The following is a 13,937-nucleotide window of genomic DNA, read 5'->3' as shown; positions in this document are numbered from 1 at the left end:
GTGGTTAGGACAAAACGGCAACCAACAGATTGGGAAAAGATCTTTACCAATCCTACAACAGATAGAGGCCTTATATCCAAAATATACAAAGAACTCAAGAAGTTAGACCGCAGGGAGACAAATAACCCTATTAAAAAATGGGGTGGTTGGGGATTTAGCTCAGTGGTAGAGCACTTGCCTAGGAAGCGCAAGGCCCTGGGTTCGGTCCCCAGCTCCGAAAAAAAGAACCAAAAAAAATGGGGTTCAGAGCTAAACAAAGAATTCACAGCTGAGGAATGCCGAATAGCTGAGAAACACCTAAAGAAATGTTCAACATCTTTAGTCATAAGGGAAATGCAAATCAAAACAACCCTGAGATTCCACCTCACACCAGTGAGAATGGCTAAGATCAAAAACTCAGGGGACAACAGATGCTGGCGAGGATGTGGAGAAAGAGGAACACTCCTCCATTGTTGGTGGGATTGCAAACTGGTACAACCATTCTGGAAATCAGTCTGGAGGTTCCTCAGAAAATTGGACATTGAACTGCCTGAGGATCCAGCTATACCTCTCTTGGGCATATACCCAAAAGATGCCCCAACATATAAAAAAGACACATGCTCCACTATGTTCATCGCAGCCTTATTTATAATAGCCAGAAGCTGGAAAGAACCCAGATGCCCTTCAACAGAGGAATGGATACAGAAAATGTGGTACATCAACACAATGGAATATTACTCAGCCATCAAAAACAATGACTTTATGAAATTCGTAGGCAAATGGTTGGAACTGGAAAATATCATCCTGAGTGAGGTAACCCAATCACAGAAAAACACACATGGTATGCACTCATTGATAAGTGGCTATTAGCCCAAATGCTTGAATTACCCAAGATGCCTAGAACAAATGAAACTCAAGACGGATGATCAAAATGTGAATGCTTCACTCCTTCTTTAAAAGGGGAACAAGAGGGGCTGGGGATTTAGCTCAGTGGTAGAGCGCTTACCTAGGAAGCGCAAGGCCCTGGGTTCAGTCCCCAGCTCCGAAAAAAAGAACCAAAAAAAAAAAGGGGGAACAAGAATACCCTTGGCAGGGAATAGAGAGGCAAAGATTAAAACAGACACAGAAGGAACACCCATTCAGAGCCTGCCCCACATGTGGCCCATACATATACAGCCATCCAATTAGACAAGATGGATGAAGCAAAGAAGTGCAGGCTGACAGGAACCGGATGTAGATCTCTCCCGAGAGACACAGCCAGAATACAGCAAACACAGAGGCGAATGCCAGCAGCAAACCACTGAACTGAGAATAGGACCCCCGTTGAAGGAATCAGAGAAAGAACTAGAAGAGCTTGAAGAGGCTCGAGACCCCATATGTACAACAATGCCAAGCAACCAGAGCTTCCAGGGACTAAGCCACTACCTAAAGACTATACATGGACTGACCCTGGACTCTGACCTCATAGGTAGCAATGAATATCCTAGTAAGAGCACCAGTGGAAGGGGAAGCCCTGGGTCCTGCTAAGACTGAACCCCCAGTGAACTAGATTGTTGAGGGGAGGGCGGCAATGGGGGGAGGATGGGGAGGGGAACACCTATAAAGAAGGGGAGGGGCGAGGGGGATGTTTGCCCGGAAACCGGGAAAGGGAATAATACTCGAAATGTATATAAGAAATACTCAAGTTAATAAAAAAAAAAAAAAGTCCTAACGTGGGTCTCACTTGATGCTGTGTGTGCTAAAGTCTCCCCGTTGTCCTGTTCTGCCAGGTGCTATTGGCGTGTCAGGTTCTGTCTTCTCTTCAAGGGTAATGAATGTCGCTTGATAGGGGAGCAGCTGGGGAGCAGCCACCAGCTTGAGCATTTCCCTTAATTCAGCATGGAGTCCCAGAAAATGTCATTCTAGCCGTTGACCCACCTCTCCTGGGATCTAGAGACTCCTCAATGGCAGACAAGAGCTCTCTCACATTAGAAATTGTCTTGAAAGCCCCCTCCAGACTGTTTGTCCACCCTTGTCCCGCTCTCCCAAGACTGGAGAAAATACATGAGAACTGTTAAGATTTTGCTAATGTTTTTCCTACATTATAGCTTCCACAGAGTTGTTAGACACTGTCTGAGGATCATTTCCCAACCACCACAACATGAATTCATCCCTCTCTCTTTTCTTTTTTTTTTTTTTTTTTTTTTTTTTTTGGTTCTTTTTTTCGGAGCTGGGGACCGAACCCAGGGCCTTGCGCTTCCTAGGCAAGCACTCTACCACTGAGCTAAATCCCCAACCCCCCCTCTCTTTTCTTAATTGTAGAAATTTTGTTCATGCTTTCCAGCTGTTAGAAGATTAGAGGAGAAAGGTTCTAAAATCTGAGTTCAACGCAACTCTTAGTTGATTGGAGTTGGCATTGTTTCTTTCTTTCTTTCTTTGTTTAATCAAGCCATAGGTTTAAGCAGAGGACATTATCAGAATGCAGAGGCAGCAGATGTTAGTCCAATAAATCCTATCTTTGGCTGGACAGCCCAAGGTTACCCCATGACTTCCAATGCTCACAGGGATCTGTGAGAGACAAGTGGCAGAGACCTTGTATGCCGCCTGGCCTGTGCCATCCTAGCTGACACTGAACTCCTGAGAAGGAAGAATCTGGTTTCACCCACTTCAAACCATGCTTGCTTCCCTTTGAGAAAGGAAACAATGGCCGGTCATTCATGGTCGTGGTGGGCAGAGCTTCCAGTGTCCCAGAGCACTCCAAAAGTAGACTATCTCAGCTGTGGGAAGCTCTCACCTCAGGACAAGCAGCCTCTCCCTAGCTGCCTACACGGCCCCTTAGAAGCCCCTGAGTAAGTCCTATTTTCAGGTCCAGCTATATTTCACAGATACCTGTCAATCACCATGAGGTACCGTTTGGTCTGGGAACATCACAATGATCACCAAGAAGTTTTCCAAGAATCTGACTTTTCTTGTAAGCCAAGGAATGTGTTCGACGAAGACAAAAATCAAGATTTTTAAAATGGTTTCCTCCCGTGTTGGTCTTTAGAATCAGGACTTTAACTTCCACCATCTGCCCCTGGCATAGCTGGTCACTCTGAGAGGCTCCTCATCATCCTCTTCTGTAGCTTCCAGCTCTCAACCTACTCCCAGCAACAGAATGGGAAAGCCACTCACACTGGAAGCTTGACAAAGTCCTCTGCCCTACAGTAAGCTCATAGGACCAAAACTATATCCTATCCCCAGGTCTCTCAGGAACCAGAGTCCCCTTCTCAGCCTGCTCCCCAAGCCTTGACCATCCTCAATGCTATACTGTCTCTGTTGGTAGCAACGGAGTGTGGGCTAGAGACACAGTACCGTGATGCTCCGAGAGCAGACTACAGAATATCACTCAGGCATATAAACGAGGGCACAGTGAAACCACTGAACTGGACCACGGCATGGATAGAAAGAAAGGTTACTGGGGATCAAACTAGTGGGGGGGGGGATTAAAATGGTGGGAAAGTAGCTCTTACTTATGACAGTCAGCAGGATGGAGTCTTTCAGTTGATATAGGCTGTTTGCCTTGACCAAGAACTAGCGGCCCTTGCCCCAGTAGTTGGCCTTCAGGGCCAGACTGAGAGAGGTCCTGGTAAACCAAAACACACTTTATAAGATTCCAGAGGAATGCTGATGTAGGCTCCTGTTTATCCAGTAACAATCCTTCTGTTTACCTGATGTTTAGGTTTGTCACCAGCACTGCCATTTGGAAGACCGACTGCTCTGGATCTAACAAAGTAAAGTGAGGATTCCTTTTTTGTTGAAAACTTTTTCATATATTCTGATAATATTTTATCCTCCCCCCAATTCTCCCCCGTTTGTCTCAACTTCTCTATCCACCTAACTTTATGTTCTCTTTTTCTCTCAAAAAAAAAAAGATAGAAAGGAAGAAGGAAGGAAGGAAGGAGGGAGGGAGGGAGGGAGAGAAGGAGGAAGGAAGGAGGGAGGGAGGGAGGGAAGGAGGAAGGAAGGAGGGAGGGAGGGAGGAAGAAAGGAAGGGAGGGAGGGAGGAAGAAAGGAAGGAAGGAAGGAAGCAAGCAAGCAAGAAAGAAAGAAAGAAGGAAAGAAAGAAAGAAAGAAGGAAAGAAAGAAAGAAAGAAAGAAAGAAAGAAAGAAAGAAAGAAAGAAAGAAAGAAAGAAAGAAAGGAAGGAAGAAAGGAAGAAAGGAAGAAAGAAAAAAAGCAAGCAAAGGAAGCTCTCGGTTCTCGGTACCGTAGGTCGCCTGAGGTTGCGTGGGGAGGAGCTCTCCGGTGGGCACCCCTTCCCAGGTCTGGGCTCAGCATGGCTGCCCTGCTTATACAGGATGTGGTGTCTTCAGTCATGGACCCACTCCTGCACCTGAGTCACCTCTTGGGGAAGCCCCGGGCCTTCTCCTCGTTCCTGCTGGGGACATATCCAAGCACCTGAACAAAGGTGTACTCGCTTCTTAGTGGCTGCCTTCTGCCTCACCTGTAGCCCTGGCTGGGCTCCAAGACCGAGGACGTCATCTGGAAGTGCGGTAGAGATTGCTACACAGTGAAGAGGGGTGGGCGCTCGTTTGTCCACTGAAAGACCAACCCCAAGCGTGAGCAGCGGCAAATGTCTCCCTTGCCTTCAAGCAGTGTCCATGGGAAATTCTGTGGGCCTCAGGGCTCTGTTGAACCCGCTTTCCCCCACACCGTCACCCAGTTCCTTCCAATCGAGTCAGACTAGAGCTGCAGCTAGAGAAAGATTGTTACAGTTCCTGTAGCTGTGCAAGAAGCGGGAGTACAGAGCTAGCTTGAGCTCTTGAGACAAGGTCTGGCTCCTTAACCCTGGATGACCTGAAACTTGCAGAGAACCCCCTGCCTCTGCTTCTCTGGCATCAAATGCACCAGAATGCTAGTGCTTTAAGAGGCTCCCGTGGGAAGTACAACGATCCCAGTTTAAGAATAAACGACTTTCTTGTGCAGCAAACTACCATAACCTTTACTCAAGGAGAACCTTGTTTACATAGAAATGTCTTTTGGATGCCGATTAAAAATGTTTGTCATGAATATTGGGGGGAGGGGTGGCAAGAAACAGAAAACTCACAAAGACATAAAAGCAAAATAAAGAATCAAAAGAACAGTAAGACCAAAAATAGAAAGAAAACAGGAAATAAAAAGAAATAAAGCTAAAACAAAACAAAATAAAGCATCAAGTCCGCATAAGTACCATTGAGCTCATTTTGTATTAGCCAAATTCTCCTCCACGTGGAGCCTGCCCTGTAGTGTGGTAGATCTAACCAGCAGGACTCTGTGAACCCCAAAGATGGAGAAAGACCACTGACCCAAATCATCATGGTCAAATTAATAAGGCAACCGTCTTTATTCAAGTACATGGGCTGCCTCCCTCTAAGAGGAGGAGGCTCAAGGGGTCTGAATTGGGCATGAGGAAGACAAGGTTTAATAGCTCCCAATTTCCCTCCCTGTCCAGACGAGGTAAGAATAGTGATGAGCCCACTATCATCTGACTGCAAAGGAACCAATTCCGGACTCAAGTAAGGGCTTGACTATCTCGGCTTTTAGCGGCTTTTTTCAATCTAAACAAGTAATTTTGCAGTGTCCGTTGATATGAAGGAGTTGGCAATAGGGCAGCGCAGCCCTCCTGAACTGTCTCTGTATCCATCTTCTCTTCAGATGAAGCTACCTCAAGCCTTGTCTTTCCAGGTAAGTGACAGACACTCGGCCCTCCATTAATCTTCCTGAAATGAGAGGAAGACCACTTACCTCTTAAGTGGAATAACCACAAAAAAAAAAAAAAAAAAAAAAAAAAGAGGAAACACTCCAATATAGAAATGTTTCATTGACATTAAAAAGGCCACGAAGCAACACTAACAGGGGAAGAAATTTCACTTGACTGAATACTGATCGTCCTTAAGTTAATGCAGAAATAAGGGAAATGTCTCAGGCTAGCAATCCACTGTGGGGAATGTGTAGGTGTTCATGAATCTTAATGGTGGCAATGAAAATTACAGATGAATCTCATTTCTTCCGTATGGGATTCAGCCAGCGCATCTGAAGGACCCTGCGGCTTGCTTTCTCACTCTGTCTAGAGGGGCATAAAGACTCCAAAGTCATTTGAAAGATTCCAGTATCATTGGCACATTATGAGAATGTCGGTCTCTTATCTCTAGCTGCCTCACACTTAGAAGTCCATCCACTTTCTCTCTCCCACAGAATGTGTGGCATGATGGGAAGTAGAGCTTTGCAGTCAATCTAAGCTCACCAGAATGTTAGCCAGTTAGCACAACCATACAGAGGACACTGGCCTTGAAGGATCAGTGGGGGCAGAAACTCATGGCCCTGTTATGTCAAGGTTATAACTTAAATGTATGATAAATTCATCAGCCCTAACTAAACTGTTTTCATGAAGGGCTCTTTGTGAAGGCTTCCGCTCACGTGGAGATAGTGCACCTGAGTGGAAAAGCTACTGAGTGGAGAAGCAGGCTTGTCATCAAACCCTACTGTAAGCCTCTTGTCTCTGCTGGTCTGCTAGAAAGATGCCCCACAGAGTGAGTGGGATGACACTGGGAGGTATTTCTCACTAAGGGATGGGAGTAAGCCTTCATTCATTCATCCATCTGGGGTCCTCATGGGTCAGAGAGGATCTGGAAGAGGCCTGAGCTCTCATGCAAAACAGTGCTTGGCTCCCTTCATCAGGAAGCCTACCTGTGGTGGGCTGGCCAAGCTGCAGGATGTGCTTGGTGCTCACCTGTTCCTGGGCTGGGGTGAGCTCTGAGACGTCAGTCCCTGGCCTGTTCCTGCTGCCACTTCCCCACAGCCCCAAGCCAGACAGTATCGTGACAATGGTAGAGAGATCCTTTAGCATAGGAAATAGAGTTGCTCTTGGTGTACTAGTGACTCATTACCAATATATACAGGGAAAGTGATGTAAGTGGCTTTGGTAGTCATTGGTCTCCATATTCTTTCTGGCTTGTGTTCACTGTACATAGTGTTGGGTTTCGTGGTCAGTGGCCCTCAAGTCATGAACTTAAGCCACACTCTTTTCCTCTCATTCTTTTAGCTCCTACCCCTTTTCTCCTCCCACCAATCTCCTCTACTCTCTAAGAGAGAGAGAGAGAGAGAGAGAGAGAGAGAGAGAGAGTGTGTGTGTGTGTGTGTGTGTGTGTGTGTAAGTACCTACAAAGGCCAGAACATTGTTTCAGATGTGCTAGGGCTGTGAGCCTTGCAATGTGGGTTCTGGTAAGCAAACTGAAGTCTTTTGGAAATACAGAAATAGCTGTTCACCGCTGAGCCATCTCTCCACCCCAGCCCCTGCTGTGTTAGTTTTGATAATATACCGTGGGGCTGTGTATAAGTTATCATCTATGAGGAAAAGATGAATAGAATGTCCTATGCTAATTTTGAAACTTCTTATAAATAAGCCATTATACTTTTTGTTTATAACACTGATCGCCGGGGTTGGGGATTTAGCTCAGTGGTAGAGCGCTTGCCTAGGAAGCACAAGGCCCTGGGTTCGGTCCCCAGCTCCGAAAAAAAAAAAAAAAGAAGAACACTGATCGCTCACTGTAGCCATAGTCCGTCCATTAGATTTTCAGAGTTGCATCACTAAAACCTCACCACCCTCTGCTGAGCCTTTCTCCTCTTACCCAACCCCCAACATTTGATACTGCCCACTCCGTTCTGCTGCTACGAGCTCAATTTATTTAGCTTCTACACACGGCTGCCATGACATAGCGTGTCTCTCGCTGCGTAGAGCTTATTTCGCTTAGCATGAAATCCCCCAGGTTGATTCAGATTGTCACATCTGACAGGCTCTCCCTCTGTTTCCAGTCTAAGCCAGATGCGGTGGCTCACACCTGTAATCCCAGCGCTCAGAAGACTGAGGAGGGATGCGTTTACTGAATCTGTTTCTATGCTGCTGGATCAGCAGCTTAGCAATTGAGAGCGGAACTTAGAAACCTTCCCGAAGTGAGTGCATAGTGTGAGATGAGTCCAAATCTGGTGCACACCTACAGGCATAGTGCAGTGTGGCCACACGCATGGTTTGCTGCGTTAACCGACGTGGTTGGCTCTGATCGAGCATCCCATGAGCTGTAACGCTACCACCGTCACAGAGAGACGGTCAGGCTTCCCGCCCTCACTGGCCCTGGAACAGGTAGAGAGATGAATCAATTCTAACTTTGCATTTTCTAGTTTTGAGATATAAGCCCTTGAGCAAGACTCAGAATCAAAAATCAAAGGTTTGGCTTCCGCGTCTCTCCTCTTCCTGGATCTAGCCCTCAACATGAAAGTCAGACTTGGCAGTGGGTACAAGAACTTCCCCAGACATGGGGTGGGGGTGGGGGGTTACTATGCCAGGACCCACGGGAAGCTTTCCAGCTTTTTAATGCAAAATGCAAGTCTGTGTTCCTTTCCAAGAAGGATCCTCACAAGATAAACTGGACTGTCCTCGGGGGTTAGAGGGAGGGCACCAAAAGCAAAAATCAGGAGAAATTAAAAAGCAGAGAACTCAACATGCGGTTAAATCTCAAGGGCCATTGCTGGTGCATCTCCTGCTGATATAATGGCGCGGAGGAATCCGAAACCAGAAGTTAGAGAAGAATGATGGAGACCAGCTTTCAGGGCTGCCAAGAACCAAAACAGCCTGAGACACATAATGTCAGCCGCTAAGGCGTCCACAAAGACAGCGTGCGAGCAAAGGACCATGATGCCCATGACAGCTTCTGCCACCTGACTTGGTGGTAAAACACTAAATTAATCAATCATATTTTTAGATAAAGATCCATCTGCAATTCTAAAACAATCTTAATAATAATAAAGAAAAAGCCAAGGGTTTGCAACGCTCAGCCTTTCCAGTGAATACCTGAGGGAGGAGGGAGGAAGGAGAGGGCCGAGGAGTGAGAACGGCAGCCCAGTGGGGCTGTGGGATGCCCAGCGTTTCACCACAAGAGTGAAATCTGAGGGTACAGTATGAGCGGGCAGGGCTGAGTCAAGCCCTAGTGAGAGAGGACACAGGCCAGGGCAGGCAAAGACAAGGAATCTCCAGGGAGGTTACTGTTCTGGGCAGGAGGCAAGCCTGGGGAGGACACACACTCATGCGCACACCTCACATGCTCACACACATACTCGAGCACACATATAATACACAATGCATGCCCATGCAGTATGCCCTCTCGTGTGCACATGACCACACCCCACACACGGGCTTAAACACACAGCATGAGCTCACAGCATTCTCACAACACACACATGCCCTGCCCTTGCATGCAAAGGGCCTCTGGGCAGAGAAAAGGAGGCACCTTGGACTGGTGTCAACACAAACTCAGAAGACATAGTCATAAAAGTTAGCTCAATCCTGCAGCTGAGGTGGATATACTGTGACACCTACCCAGAAGGACAGTGTCCACAGCCACCCTAGCAATGCTGACCAATCATAACGTCCAAGGTCTGCACTGCTGGCCTATCCCCAGCTCAGTTTCCATTTAACCTTTTATCCAGAGATTCACGCCTCCTCCAATGCTCTTCCTACCCCCCAAACCCTGCCATTCTCCCCTGTGGAGTCTCCTCCCCTCTGCCTCACTGCCCCTAGGAAGAAAGGACATACCCCTAACACCCTAGGACCATTCATCCATGTACCCACCACCTCTCCCTGTTGCATCTGCTGGCCAGCTTTGAAGGTTGCCACAACAGGGCAGAGCAGACAGGGGGTGTGAATGCCAAGTGGGAGCCCTGAGCAGTGGGCGTGGCCAAGCCTGACCACTGATGAGTCTTCTCATGAGCACGAGAGGCTGGAGAGCTGCAAGCTTAGTGGGCAAGGGGGACAAGCGGGAAAGAAGCAGACACCCCACCTAGGACATAAAGCATCCCAGACGCCCACAGGACTTGGAGTGCTCAGTGACTTTGAAAGGTCATCTGAGTCTCTCCTCTCACCCAGAGCCCTACCTTGACTAGATCCAAGAGAATCAGGAAGGAATCCTTCGGTGAATACCAGATAACCCTGGAAGCTGCAGGGAAAAGCAGGCAGAGCCCTTCAGTTGGGCCAGAGGGATCGGGTTCAGCTGGACAGCGTTGGGGAAGCAGAAGCTCTCCAGACTTCTATGGCACAGGCTCCACTACACTTGGAAGATGGGGGAGTGGGTCTAAGAGAAGTTACACAGCAGAGAGGCCCAAGGCTTGCTTGCAACAGGGCAGTCAGCCTTGCTTCCCTTGGCACTGTCAGACATGTACATCGGTCCTGGAGGTACAAAGTCTGAAGATGATGTGAGATCTCATCTGTGGTGGTTGGAATACGCTTGGCCCATGGGAAGTGATACTATTAGATGTGCCCTTGTTGGAGGAGGAGGAAGAGTAGTCTTGTTAGATGAAGTGTGTCACTGTAAGGATAGGTTTTGAGGTCTCCTCCAATGCACAAGCTCCAAGGCCTGTGGAAGCCAGTCTCCTTCTGCTGCCAGTAGATCAAGATGTAGAACTGTGGGTTACTTCTCCAGGTCTATATCTGCCTAGTCACTGCCATGCTTCCCACCATGATGATAATGGACTGAACCTCTGAACCTGTAAGCCAGCCCCAATTAAATGTTTTTCTTTATAAATGTTGCCATGGTCATGGTGTCTCTTCACAGCAATGAAACACCTAAGACACCATCAGAGAGAAAAACAGGTCAGCCTGTTATAGAACCCTTCATGGCTCATCCAGTCAGAGAGGTTCTGGAACCTTCCTTCCAAGGCAGGAGCCAAAGACCAGCAGGTCTGGACCATCAGCCAGAGCTGGAACGCTCATCCTGGTTTCCCAGAGGGCCTGCGTTGTGGTAAATCTTGATTGTTACCTTAACAGGAATTAGACATCGTCTAAAGGACATCGTGCTGTGTCTGTGATGATGTTTCTAGAAAGGTTTAATTGAAGAGGAAGACCAATCCTAAAGTGAACAGCACCATTCCCTAGGCTAGATAAAAAAGAGCAGGTAGATCACCAGTGTTTGTCTGCTTCCCTTTCTTGACTGCAGACAGTATGGCAGCCACCACATGCTCCTGCCACAGTGCTCTACCACAGTGCTTCTGACACCAGTGCTCCTGACACCAGTGCTCCTGACACAGTGCTCCTGACACCAGTGCTCCTGACACAGTGCTCCTGACACCAGTGCTCCTGATACCAGTGCTCCTGACACAGTGCTTCTGCCACAGTGCTCCTGGCACAGTGCTCCCGACACCAGTGCTCCTGACACCAGTGCTTCTGACACCAGTGCTCCTGACACAGTGCTCCTGACACAGTGCTCTGACACAGTTCTCCTGACACAGTGCTCCTGACACAGTGCTCCTGACACCAGTGCTCCTGACACCAGTGCTCTTGCCACAGTGCTCCTGCCACGGTGCTCCTGGCACAGTGCTCCTGACACAGTGCTCCTGACACCAGTGCTTCTGCCACAGTGCTCCTGCCACAGTGCTCCTGACACCAGTGAACTGTTCTGCACAGTCCAGAACTCCCAGACACTGTGGAAGGACCTTCTTACAGCAAGGCCCTGGGTGCCTCCTGAGCAGGCTGACTCGGAGATCTCTCCTCAAACCCTCAGGTGGGGCCACAGCAGAATCAGCCAAGGAAATGGGCTTGCTGGTGCGAGATGAGCAGAGTTCACTCTTACAAGAACTTTTTGCTACCTGGGTATTTTGTCTTCTAAGTAAATCAAGCAATACCCCAGTACTCAGGGCCAGCAGGACACCTCTCCCAGCCAGCGTATGAGGCTGTGCTGCAGCACTGAGGAAATCCATGGTGATACCAATTCACAAGCACCTGCCAGGAGACCGGCACTGTGCTGGGACAAGAGGCAAGCCCTACATGGGATGCTGGGGCAGGAGGCAGGGCCTGTGTTGGATACAAGGATTATGCTTGGAGAAAAAAAAAGTCTCCACTCCCAGAAATTACTTTCCAATGTACATTAAAATGTTAATATTAGGGCTGGAGAGATGGCTCAGGGGTTAAGAGCATTCACTGGCTGCTCGTCCAGAGCACCCTGGTTCGATTCCCAGCACCCACACAGCAGCTCACCACTGTCTGTAGCTCCATTTCCACAGGATCCCATACCTTCACACAAAGGGGCAAGCAAAACACCAATGCATATAAAATAAAAATAAATAATTAAAAAAAACAATATCAATGTTTGCCCGGAAACCGGGAAAGGGAATAACACTCGAAATGTATATAAGAAATACTCAAGTTAATAATTAAAAAAAAAAAAAAACAATATCAGTAGCGTGAAATGTTCTAGCGAAAAACTGGACAGAATTAACAGACAGAGTCTCAGAGTGGACTGGATGTCGAGACAAGAGATACATGGGGGAAGGCCCCGCCCACACGTACCATCAGAACAGTAACCCGAGTTTGTTCTACAGCAAGAGGAAGTGGCAGAGGCGTGGGGTGTGCAAACACCAGGGGCAGGCCTGTGTGGTTGAGATACTGGTGCTAACCAGCAGGGCATCCATTCAGAGTGAGTTGGGCGGCCACTGAAAGGCAACCTGGCAAAACATGAAAGCTCAGACGCGGGAGAGCGGTCTGAGCCAGGGTGGTGTCCATGGAGGTGACGCACTGAGGTTGGGCTCTGGGAATGTTTTGACGAGAGAGCCAAATACCTTCGACGAAAAGGGTGGTGCCGCGAGAAAGCAAGACCGCAAGCAGGACTCCAAGAATTCTATCTGGGGAAACCTAAACACACGCACTGTCCAGTGGAGCTGAGTGAAGGAGATCCGGAGCGCAGGGCCAGCGTAGGGCGCATGGATTTAGGACAGAACTTTCCTTGAGGGAAGGAGGAGGCAGAGTGATACACGACCTGCATGGATCAGGCTTGAAGGGCTGGGGATCTCTGTGTAGAAACGCCAGCTTGTGTCGCCCTGACAGAGCTTAGGGAATGCGTGGAAAAGACATGAGGATTTGGGTGGCAAGAGGGAGGGTTGTTGTCAACCCAAGTCACTTGATCTTCCTTAGGAAATGTTCATTACTGTCAGAGGGACAAAAAAGACTGTCACAGTGCTGCCTACCCTGGGAATTTTACCAAGGAGTCTCTGTCTCTCTGTCTCTCTGTCTCTCTCTCTCTGTCTCTCTCTCTGTCTCTCTCTCTGTCTCTCTCTGTCTCTCTCTCTCTCTCTCTCTCTCTCTCTCTCTCTCTCTCTCTCTCTCTCTCTCTCTCTCTCTCTCTCTCTCGTTTTTCAAGACAGGGTCTCTCTGTGTAGCTCTGGCCATCCTGGAACTCACTCTGTAGACCAGACTAGCCTCAAACTCAGAGATCCGCCTCCACCTCCGCCCCCGCCCCCTCCCCAGCCTCCTAAGTGCTGGGATCAAAGGCTAGTACCACCATTGTGAGTTCCTATTAGAAACATCTGGCTGACCCGTCATCTTTCCCACCCAGTTCAGGGCATGTGACCTGCTCACATATGAGTTAAATAGAATGTCAAGACCTGCTCACCAGGAGTCTAAAGAACTAATTGAGACTCTTAAAAGAGTCCATGATAGACTGTGTAAGCCAGCCCTGTCTCTGACAGGTCCAGACCCAGAAGGAGGGCACGTCTCTGGGCTAGGAGCAGCTGGCTGCTGAGTCTGCAGAAGAAATGCCATGTGCTGGAGGTGGGCCTAACGATCAATACCTCCACATGAGTTCACCAGACATCCATGGCTCTCCCAGAACACAGCTTACTCAGCATGAGGACTGGGGGCCCCTGTGGGTTCCATGCAAGGGCTGTTTGTAGAAATACAAGTATCCAGGTGTCTTTGTAAACCCACGTACCACAACTTCCTTTTCCAAGTGACGACCGTAAGTGGAAATTATCACCTTTGAGTCTGGCTCTTAGCTGCCAGCCAATCAGGGGACATTTCTATTAAGACATACAGTCTACCTCCCTCAGGAGTAATGTGACTCTTCATTTAAAAGATTTTCTTGGTTTCATTGACTATCAGGGCCTAAAGGGTACTTACATGAAAATTCTAGTGATGGAAGG

General features: G+C 48.2%; 1 pseudogene; it reads left to right on the top strand.

Annotated features, from left to right (window-relative positions):
• The first annotated feature begins 4,275 nt into the window (after nt 1-4,275).
• LOC148001438 (large ribosomal subunit protein bL36m-like) lies at nt 4,276-4,686 on the top strand (annotated as a pseudogene).
• The last annotated feature ends 9,251 nt before the right edge of the window (nt 4,687-13,937 follow it).

The sequence above is a fragment of the Rattus norvegicus genome, chromosome 14 (genome assembly GCF_021556685.1).
Source record: "Rattus norvegicus strain SHRSP/BbbUtx chromosome 14, alternate assembly SHRSP_T2T, whole genome shotgun sequence".
Taxonomy (NCBI): Eukaryota; Metazoa; Chordata; class Mammalia; order Rodentia; family Muridae; genus Rattus; species Rattus norvegicus.
The sequence above is the reverse complement of the archived record's forward strand: the minus strand, read 5'-3'. Positions and strand labels throughout refer to the sequence as shown.